This window comes from Camelus ferus, chromosome 26, assembly GCF_009834535.1.
Source record: "Camelus ferus isolate YT-003-E chromosome 26, BCGSAC_Cfer_1.0, whole genome shotgun sequence".
In the NCBI taxonomy this organism is placed as follows: Eukaryota; Metazoa; Chordata; class Mammalia; order Artiodactyla; family Camelidae; genus Camelus; species Camelus ferus.
Window position 1 is genome coordinate 11,158,953 of NC_045721.1, and position 8,589 is coordinate 11,167,541.

The following is an 8,589-nucleotide window of genomic DNA, read 5'->3' on the forward strand; positions in this document are numbered from 1 at the left end:
CCAAAGCCACAGCGTGTTCTCATCCTGCTTGACACCCCAAAGAATCCTGAAGCCCCCAAACAAAAACAAGCATCTGCTGAGAGTCCCAGCCACGATGCCAGCAGCTGCTTTTCCTCTGAGAGTCGTATGTTACTCCCACAGAGGAAGGGGTGACTTGAATTGCCTGGCAGTCCCTAGTCAAACTCCAGCTCCGTCTTTCCAGTGATGTGTACTGGCTTGTTTTGTTCACACCAGCTGGTCTTATTCAGCTGACTCTAGGCATGTCCAACAAGTCCTAGGCAAGTCTTCCAAGGAGACAGCCTGGTGTTGGTGTTGTCTCTGCAGGGAGGGTACACCTGGGAATGTGGGCAACGGTTGGCTGCCTCTGCAGCGGGATTGGTGCTGGAAGACTTCTTGAACCAGAGCTGTGTCTCCTACCAACCTGCAAATGCCTGAAGTCCACCGTAAAGGACTCTGTTGGGTCTTTAAAGACTCAAAGGTCCTCAGGAAAGGCCCTGAGCCTCTTACCTTCTGATGTCTTGGTGAGGATCAGAGAGGATCCATGCATTGCAGGGAGGACATCAAGTGAGCAAAGGTAAAGCTGCCAAACACTTTTCCTGGAGGAGTTCTGCTAGTCTTGCCACTCCCTGAGGAATTCTTTCTGGCAGCCGCCATACAAACCACGCCCAGGTGCTTGCTTGCCTGGATGGTCCCACCAGAGGACATTCGGGCTGCTTCAGGGTGCACTGGCTTTGCTTCATAGTATGGACAAGAAACCACGAGAAAGAATACTATCTGTTATTTCCTTGAGAAACTGTTTGCCCTGATGGAAGCATGGCTCCGATACCGTGACGTTGCTGACTTTTTTTGAGACAGTGGAAAGTTTACTTTCTCTGAGCCTCAGGAAATGATTTGAAAATAAGATTTTATATATATACATATATATAACTTCTATCAAACAAGAGGGTGGACAAATGGGGGTCTTTCTTGCTCTAAAATCTTAGGTGGTATGGTTTACCCACACTCTCATCCATGTCCTAGGGTTGCTGGGAGCAGAGCCACCTTCATGGACATTTGATGTTTGCAGTCACATGGGGTCCTGTGCTCAGAAAGGCTTCACACTCAGTTTAATATTCTGCTGTCACTATCTTGAAATTCTTTTTTTTTTATATTGAATGATAGAGTCTTTAAATTCTTCAGTGTTTTATAATTTTCAAAACATTCACACATGATTTCATATAATCCCATAATAACCCCTTTTCCCCTCTACCCCTCCCACATTCTCTGTCCCCACTAGTAAACATTAGTTTGTTCTCTATATCGGTAAATCTGTCTCTTTTCTGTTTTATTCACTAGTTTGCTGTATTTCTTAGATTCCACATATGTGTTATACAGTATTTGTCTTCCTCTGTCTGACTTATTTTACTAAGCATAATGCCCTCTAAGGGGCCTCACACTTTCATTTCACACTGAGCCCTGCAAATTATATAACCATTCCTGCCTGAGAACATGCATCTGGGACATCTTTTCCTCTGGGAAACATTTTCAGAACCCCCAGGAGAGAGGTGGCTGCTTTTCTGGGCCCGTTAGAAACCTGAGTTTTCCCTCTATTGAGAATTCTCAGACCATTGGCCCGTCCTCTGTTTGGCTATCAGTCCTCTGAGCTTCCCTCTCCTTTCACCTCCAATGCCTAGTACAGTACCTGGAACCATGTACACAGCAGATGTTCAGTAAATATTTGGAATGAACTGCAAGATATGAATGCTCAATATAGTTCTAATAAGTACTAATGTAATCCTTAAACACATCTGTGAATTTAACAAATATTTATTAAAACTTTACTATGTGCTAGGCTCTGGAGAGGGAATTAAAATAGTAGAGAGCACAACAAACAAGACCTCTGACATCAAACTCACTCAAATGTGGAGACAGACCATTAATAAGAATCTAAAAATATATACATAGTTACACATTGTGTTGACTTCTCTAAGAAAAAAAAAATAGAATAGAATCAAAGAGAGCAATGGCTTCTCTCTAAGGAGTTAAAAGCTAAGTAAGAGTGCGTTAAGATGTTTCAAGTAGCCAGAGACTTTCAGAGAGAGAACAATTTGTGATGAGATCCTGAAGTTAGGGAGAACTCGCATCCTCTGATTCAGGAACAGAAAGAAGGCCAATGGGGAGTGAGCCTGTTTGGCACGGGGGATATTAGCAAGAGATGAGGTTGAAGAGAGGCAGATTCTGCAGGTTCTTGTAGGAATTTTGATTTTATTCGAAATGCAATGAGGAGTCTTTGAAGAGTTTTATGCGTTAGAGTAACACAACCCAGCTGGTCTTTTCAAAATGATTTCTTCAGCTGCATGGAGTAAATAACTTGAATAATAATAATAATAATAATAATAATAATAATAATAATAATAATAATAATAATAATGATAATGATAATAATGATAATAATAATATAACAACAACAACAACAATAACAATAATAATAAAAAGAGTAGATGTAGGGATAGCTAAGAGGGGGTTCCTGCAATAATACAGGGAAAGATAATAACAGCATGGGCTAGGTGGTGGAGAGAAGAAGAGGGAGGGTTTGCGAGATATTTTGGTTATTGATGAATATGGGAGATAAGGGAGAGGGAGATGTTCTGAATGGCACCCAGGTTTCAAGCTTGAGTTAACTGGATGGATGGAGGGCTGTTGTTGAGGTGGTTGACATGGAGAAAAAACATATCTGAGGTCAGAGTCCAGGGTGGGAGTCAGGCATTCAGGTTTGAGTAGCTGGAGGATAGAACAGTGTCAGAGTTACAGGGGTGCAATTAATAGTTTGCTGGTACAAGAGGCATAAACTGGGAAATCTGGTTGCTCCTTATGTATGGGACTGTTTCTCCTAGAGCCAGAATAAGTCTGGGAAGGAGAGGGGTGGAGCAGGAATGATAGCTCACATCACATGTAAGGACCCACTTCAAATACCTGACTCCTATTCTCCTATGCCTTTCTTCTCAAAGAAGGAAAGCTTCCTAGGAAGTTCTCTTGAATTCAGAGTGGACATTGCCACCTGTTCCTGTTGTTTGTTGCTAGGAAAACAGACCAGTACAGTGAACAGCGGTCTGGAAGCAGCCAGCTGAAGAAGGAAATCATTGGTTCTCCCTCCTACTCTGCAGAATTGTGGCTGGGAGGAGGAAATCACCCTTACTTGGATTGGCCACCAGAGGAAATGGTGTTTGCAGAATCTATGGAGGTACCCTGGTTTCTGAGGAGGTCCAGAGCTGAAGGGCAAGTTCAGCCATGTGACTGAAGATACCGTGGAGTCTCCTGAACGTCAGGGGACACGTGGAAGGTTTGGAGGGTAGGGGTGGCGTGGAGTTTTGGTTCAGAATTGGCGACAGTGTGGGGATAACGGCTGAGATGATAGTGACTGCGGGGATGCAGGACTTGGGTTTACAGCAGTGACTAAATAAAAGGAATGTGAAGCATGATGTTCCTGAGGAGATGGATGGGTAGCTGGTGTTAGTTGTGACCCTAAACATGTCACTGAGCAGTATGGAGATTCCAAAACCTCTGCTCCCTCAGGCAGTGATAGAGTTGGAATGCAGAGCTAACAGTCCTGGGCTGGGGGCTGGTCTTAAGCCCATGTGAACTTATTTTGGGGAATTTTGACCCATCTGGATTTATATTTCTCATGTCAGAAAACCACAGATGGAATAATATCCTGTGATTAGCTGGGGTTTATATGTGATGTGTTATTTGTGTCACTTGATAACCTCTGTTCCAGACTCCCACATAAACTAGAAACTCATGACAATGCCTCGGATGAGAGTTGCTGTCTCCACCCTGGGTGGACACCCATACGGTCTATCTTGTGCTCTTATAAGTTGTTGTTGGCAGGGAAGTTATCCCATTGTCCCCCTTTTTAAATGACCTTTCTATATTAAAGGCTATCTGGTGAATAGTGGACAATGCAGTAACCAAGCAATTACAACTTCTACTTATTGTTTGAGGTTGGAGAGAGAACAAGACATATTTTAACACTCAGTTCCAGGTAGATGAAAACAGTCTCTCCATCGATCCTTTTCTTTTCTTTCTTTCTTTTATTCCTTCCAATGGTCAAAGTGTCCTTTGATGAGATTTGGTGGCCTGGATAAGAGATCCACTCACACAACCCCTATTTTATCTCCCAAGCATACAATTGAATCTGCTGAAACTTCACATTTGTTAATATGGACACTGAATTCCCTTGTTCTTCCTATAAGATGATAAAAGGTGGGGAGGAAGGAACTAAACATTAAAAGAGGACCCACTTTTATTGTTTAGAAAAATAACTGTGGAATAGTTTCTACTTGTATTGGACATATCTGTTATTGGCTAGGTGTTGGAATTACTATGAAAAGTCAGAGAAACCTGCCCTCTAAGGGCTTAGAGTAAAGCAGGATAAATAGAGAGTTATTAGGCATTGTAACAGTTACTTATAGAGGGAGGTCCTGGTGGCCATGGCAGCACCCACGTAGGTCACCTTGTCCAGTCTCTGGGGTCTGAAGAAATAACATCTAAACTGAATTCTACATGTTGAACAGAAATTGATCAGGTAAGATTGGGAGGAAGAAGAGAACATCCCAGGAGAAGAAACAATGTGTGTAAAGTCCTAGGAAAGAGAGCTAGAATGGGTGTTCGGGGAGCAGGATTAGTCCCATATGGCTGGGACGTAGAGTAGGGTGAGGATGCCAGAGGGAAAGGGGTTTGGAGGAGGAAACCAGATTCTGCCAGTGAATGAGATGTAACTTTCCTGAGGGACCTGGGAAACCGCTGAAGCATGTAACATGGTCAGATGACAAGAAGAGGGAATAAAGAGACACAGGCCAGACAGAGGAAGAACACCGAGAGGCTGCTCCTGTGATCTGGGTCCCTAGCCTTCAAAATTTTAGTCATGCACCCCTGTCTAAAAGTTTTTGGGCATGGACCCCAAAATACAACTATTTATTTATAAGTGATAGCGGCAATTGCATACTTTAACCATATAAAATAAATAGTATGTATATTTCAAATATATGTATATATGTTTAAACATATCATATTTATTTTGAACATAAATAATATTTACTATTTCAAATGATGAGATGAAACATATAAAAATAGAAGTTCTAATCTTTTTCACTCCTCCTGCAATGTATTCTCTAGGGCATCCCCTGTGTCCCTGTAGCCCACTCTGGAGACCACTCGCTGAGGCATGCTGAGCCCAAGATTCTGATGCTAAGGCTATAGCCGATCTTGGGACTGTGATGTTGTACAGCTGGGCCACAGGCTATTCTGATGCACACCCAGGACCAGGGGCCTAGACCACAATTTCAGAGCACTTGAATTCTATTCCTAAAAGATCCTAATGCAAATATTTCCATTTCTTGGGAAAAGTTCACATTTAGGCTACTTTTAACTTTGAGAAAGGTTGCAAACAGCACCATCTCTTACCAAAGCAAATTTTCACAAAATTTTAATTTTTTCTTATTCTTTAAAAATAACATTTTTATGTTACTGATTAAAAACACAATGATAGAAGACCACAGGAAAGTTTCTCCTGGGCTTGTTGAATTTCTAACATGTTTTGCTAATTTTGACTTGATGGTCTGCTTAACTGCTGATGGCAGAAAACTTGCGTTCATCTAACTGAAATCTTTCAATTATGAAGGTGGTGGCAGATGGGGCGAGGGCAAACCTTCGCCAGCATTGTGATGTAGGCAGTCTCTGTGAAGGCTCTAGTAATATTCAGGGAGGTACATGTGTAAAGAAACCATGTAAACACACAGATACTGATGCTGGGATGGTTCCCTAGAAAGAAATTCTCAGAGCAGAACACCTCCAACAAGTCAGCAAATAAATATACATAAAGCACATCACGCAGGCACTGGGGAAGCAGAGCTGTTCTCTCCTTGAACCTGACCTTCTTCCTTTTTTGTCAGGATAGCCTCCTTCTGCTCCCACTGCATCTCCTAGTGGTCTTCCTCAGATGCCAAGACAAAAGTTAGCTCCTCAGGCAGGTATGCTGGGCAGGAGGTCCAGGTGACGAAAAGTTCATTGTGACTTTTGCTCACTTGGAGACTTTTTCTTTACACAAGACAGAGGCTTTTTCCCCAACCAAATTCCCAAAGCTAAAAGATGCATATATATGAGGAAATGTAACTAGGGCATCTGTGAAGGCACATTTCCATATCTAAATATTTATTGGGACAGAGGGACATGGTGGAAACAGCAGAGTGAAAGGAACAATTAAATGTTACAGGAATTATGATTTTTTAAAAAATCACTGTTTCTGGTTGTATTATATATAAGCAACTTTCAGGTCTTGATTTTTATAGAGATTTTTATAGAGACAGATGGGACATTTCCATGTTTGAGATGCACATGCTAGAAACTGCAGGAAGACCCAGACCGTTCTATGTGAGGTGTGGGGGCACCAAAGTCATCACCTACAGAGATTAAGCTACACAACAACTAAGCAAACACAGCCAAATGAATAAAATAATGAGAGGGCTCTAAAACTTAGTCATAAAATAATCACTTATCTTGAAAATAAAAAAGTGGTCTCCCTAGATGAATATCACATTTCTTTTGTCTCCTTCACACTGACATATTTCTATTCCTTTTACTCTGAGAAAAATAAATTCTGAAAAATGTTCTCCCCAGATCATTTACTCACTCTTCCACTATTTGGGTTGGTTTGTTTTTTGTTTTATTTGCTTTTTAAAGATTAGAAACAACAGTAGACAGTAGAAATTACTTTTTTTTTTTTTTTTTGCCAGACACATAAAGGGTTCAGCTAAAAGGGGTTCTCATCACTAGGACCGGGAAGGCTCCAGGGAGCCTGAGAGGGTGTGGGTGGAAGAGTGTGGTTTAATCCAGAAGGAGGTTCCAGCTGGGGCCAGAGTAAGGCTGGGAAAGACTGAGGTGCTGGTGGGAGACGCCCGCATGGAATTAATGTTTTTAATGGGTACTGAGAAGTCAGCTCAGCAACTCGTGTGAAGAGTTGAAAAGGTCAGACACTCACAATGAGCCCAGTTCACTCTCTTACATCGCAAAGATTTATCCAGCACCAGTGTTTACCGGAAGTGCCTTGGGAGCAGTCTGCACCGGTTCCGGGCACGTGGCTCAGCACGTGACGGAGCGCCCGCCCGCTCACCCTGGAGGCCACGGGAGCCCCGGCCCGCCCCGCCCCCCTCCCACTGCAGCGCCAATTACACGAAGGCCTGGAAGCCGGCTGTACCTGTGCCAGCACACTGGAGAGACCTTGTGTTTGCCACCGTGAGAACAGCGAGGCACACAGCCTTTGTCAGCGACTCCCACCTGAGCCGCCACGCCCTGATTCACACCACAGAAAAGCCCTTTGTGCAGCTAGCCTCTGTGCTCATAAATGCCACACAAAATCAAACCTGAGGAAACACTTGATATGCAAACATGAAAACCAGCCAAAACAATACGTAGGCAGTTTTGAAGGTTGTGATGATACCTTTCAGAAACATCTGCAGCTGAAAATCCATCAGTACCAGCAAAACAACAGAGCACTGTTCAGGTGTACCCAAGGCTGTGGAAAACACGTCACTTACCCCCCCTCCCCCATCCCCGGCGACACCCGAAGATCCAGGAGGACTATGTATTTCAAAGAGAATGTTCTTTTGCGGCAAAAACATGGACGAAGCTTCTGAAACGTGAGAGAAACTCATAAAGCGGAAACAATATGTGACACGAGCGGGAAAACATTTAAACGTGAAGCTTACCTTAGGCGACACATGAAAACTCAGGTCCCAGACAGATACGTAGCCGCCGTCGGAGAGAAGGCTGTGTCCGGACGGCCACCCACCGCGCGCAGCCTCCAGAGCCGCATCCTCTGCATCCGAGGATGCGCGCCGTCTGTGCGTGAAGCGCCGGCTGTGGTGAGACGTCCGCCGGAAAAGAGTCCCACTGGGCGGCCGTTGTGCACGACCCTGCCAAGAAGAAAACGGAGCTCAAGGTGAAACTGTCTCGTGAAAAACGGAGTCGCCTCTCCACTCGGAGGTTGCCTCCCTCCTAAAAGGAAACAGGGCCAGCGCGCCTCTGCCTACGGCGGAGTCACTGGACGGCGCCGACGAGGTGCCCTACCCACCGCCGCCGAGCTGAGCCCAGCTAAACACCAGACTGTTCTGTTGGAAGACCACAGACCACCCCTCTCTGTTATTTTCTCTCAGAAGTGCACTTTTATTTAAATCACTGGTGCTGAACATGGCGGGGGGAGCGGGGGGGGGGGGATTACCGTGGGCAGGATTGGATTAAACATGCCCACGGTAAAACTAGATCATTGTCTTTGATTTCTCTTCAGCTCAAAAGTCTTTCTTGAAAGTCTTCTAGATTTTGTCATTTTTGGTCAGAGTATTTTGTTTTTAGCAACACCAGCATCGTTAGAGAACTTGTTAGAAATGTAGTCTCAGGCCTGCCTCAGAGCACATTTTAACAAGATCCCCGAGTGATTCATGCACATATTAACATTTAAGAAGCGCTGCTGTAGACAATATCTAGTCCTGCTCTAACAGGAAAGCCTCTCTGAATGTGTCGAGAAAGGCTACGTTTGTCCTTTTGAACTTCAAGCTA

At 43.9% G+C, this 8,589-nt stretch overlaps 1 pseudogene; it reads left to right on the forward strand.

The window, feature by feature from the left end:
- Positions 1 to 341: 341 nt before the first annotated feature.
- LOC106729387 lies at positions 342 to 8,207 on the forward strand (annotated as a pseudogene).
- Positions 8,208 to 8,589: the final 382 nt, after the last annotated feature.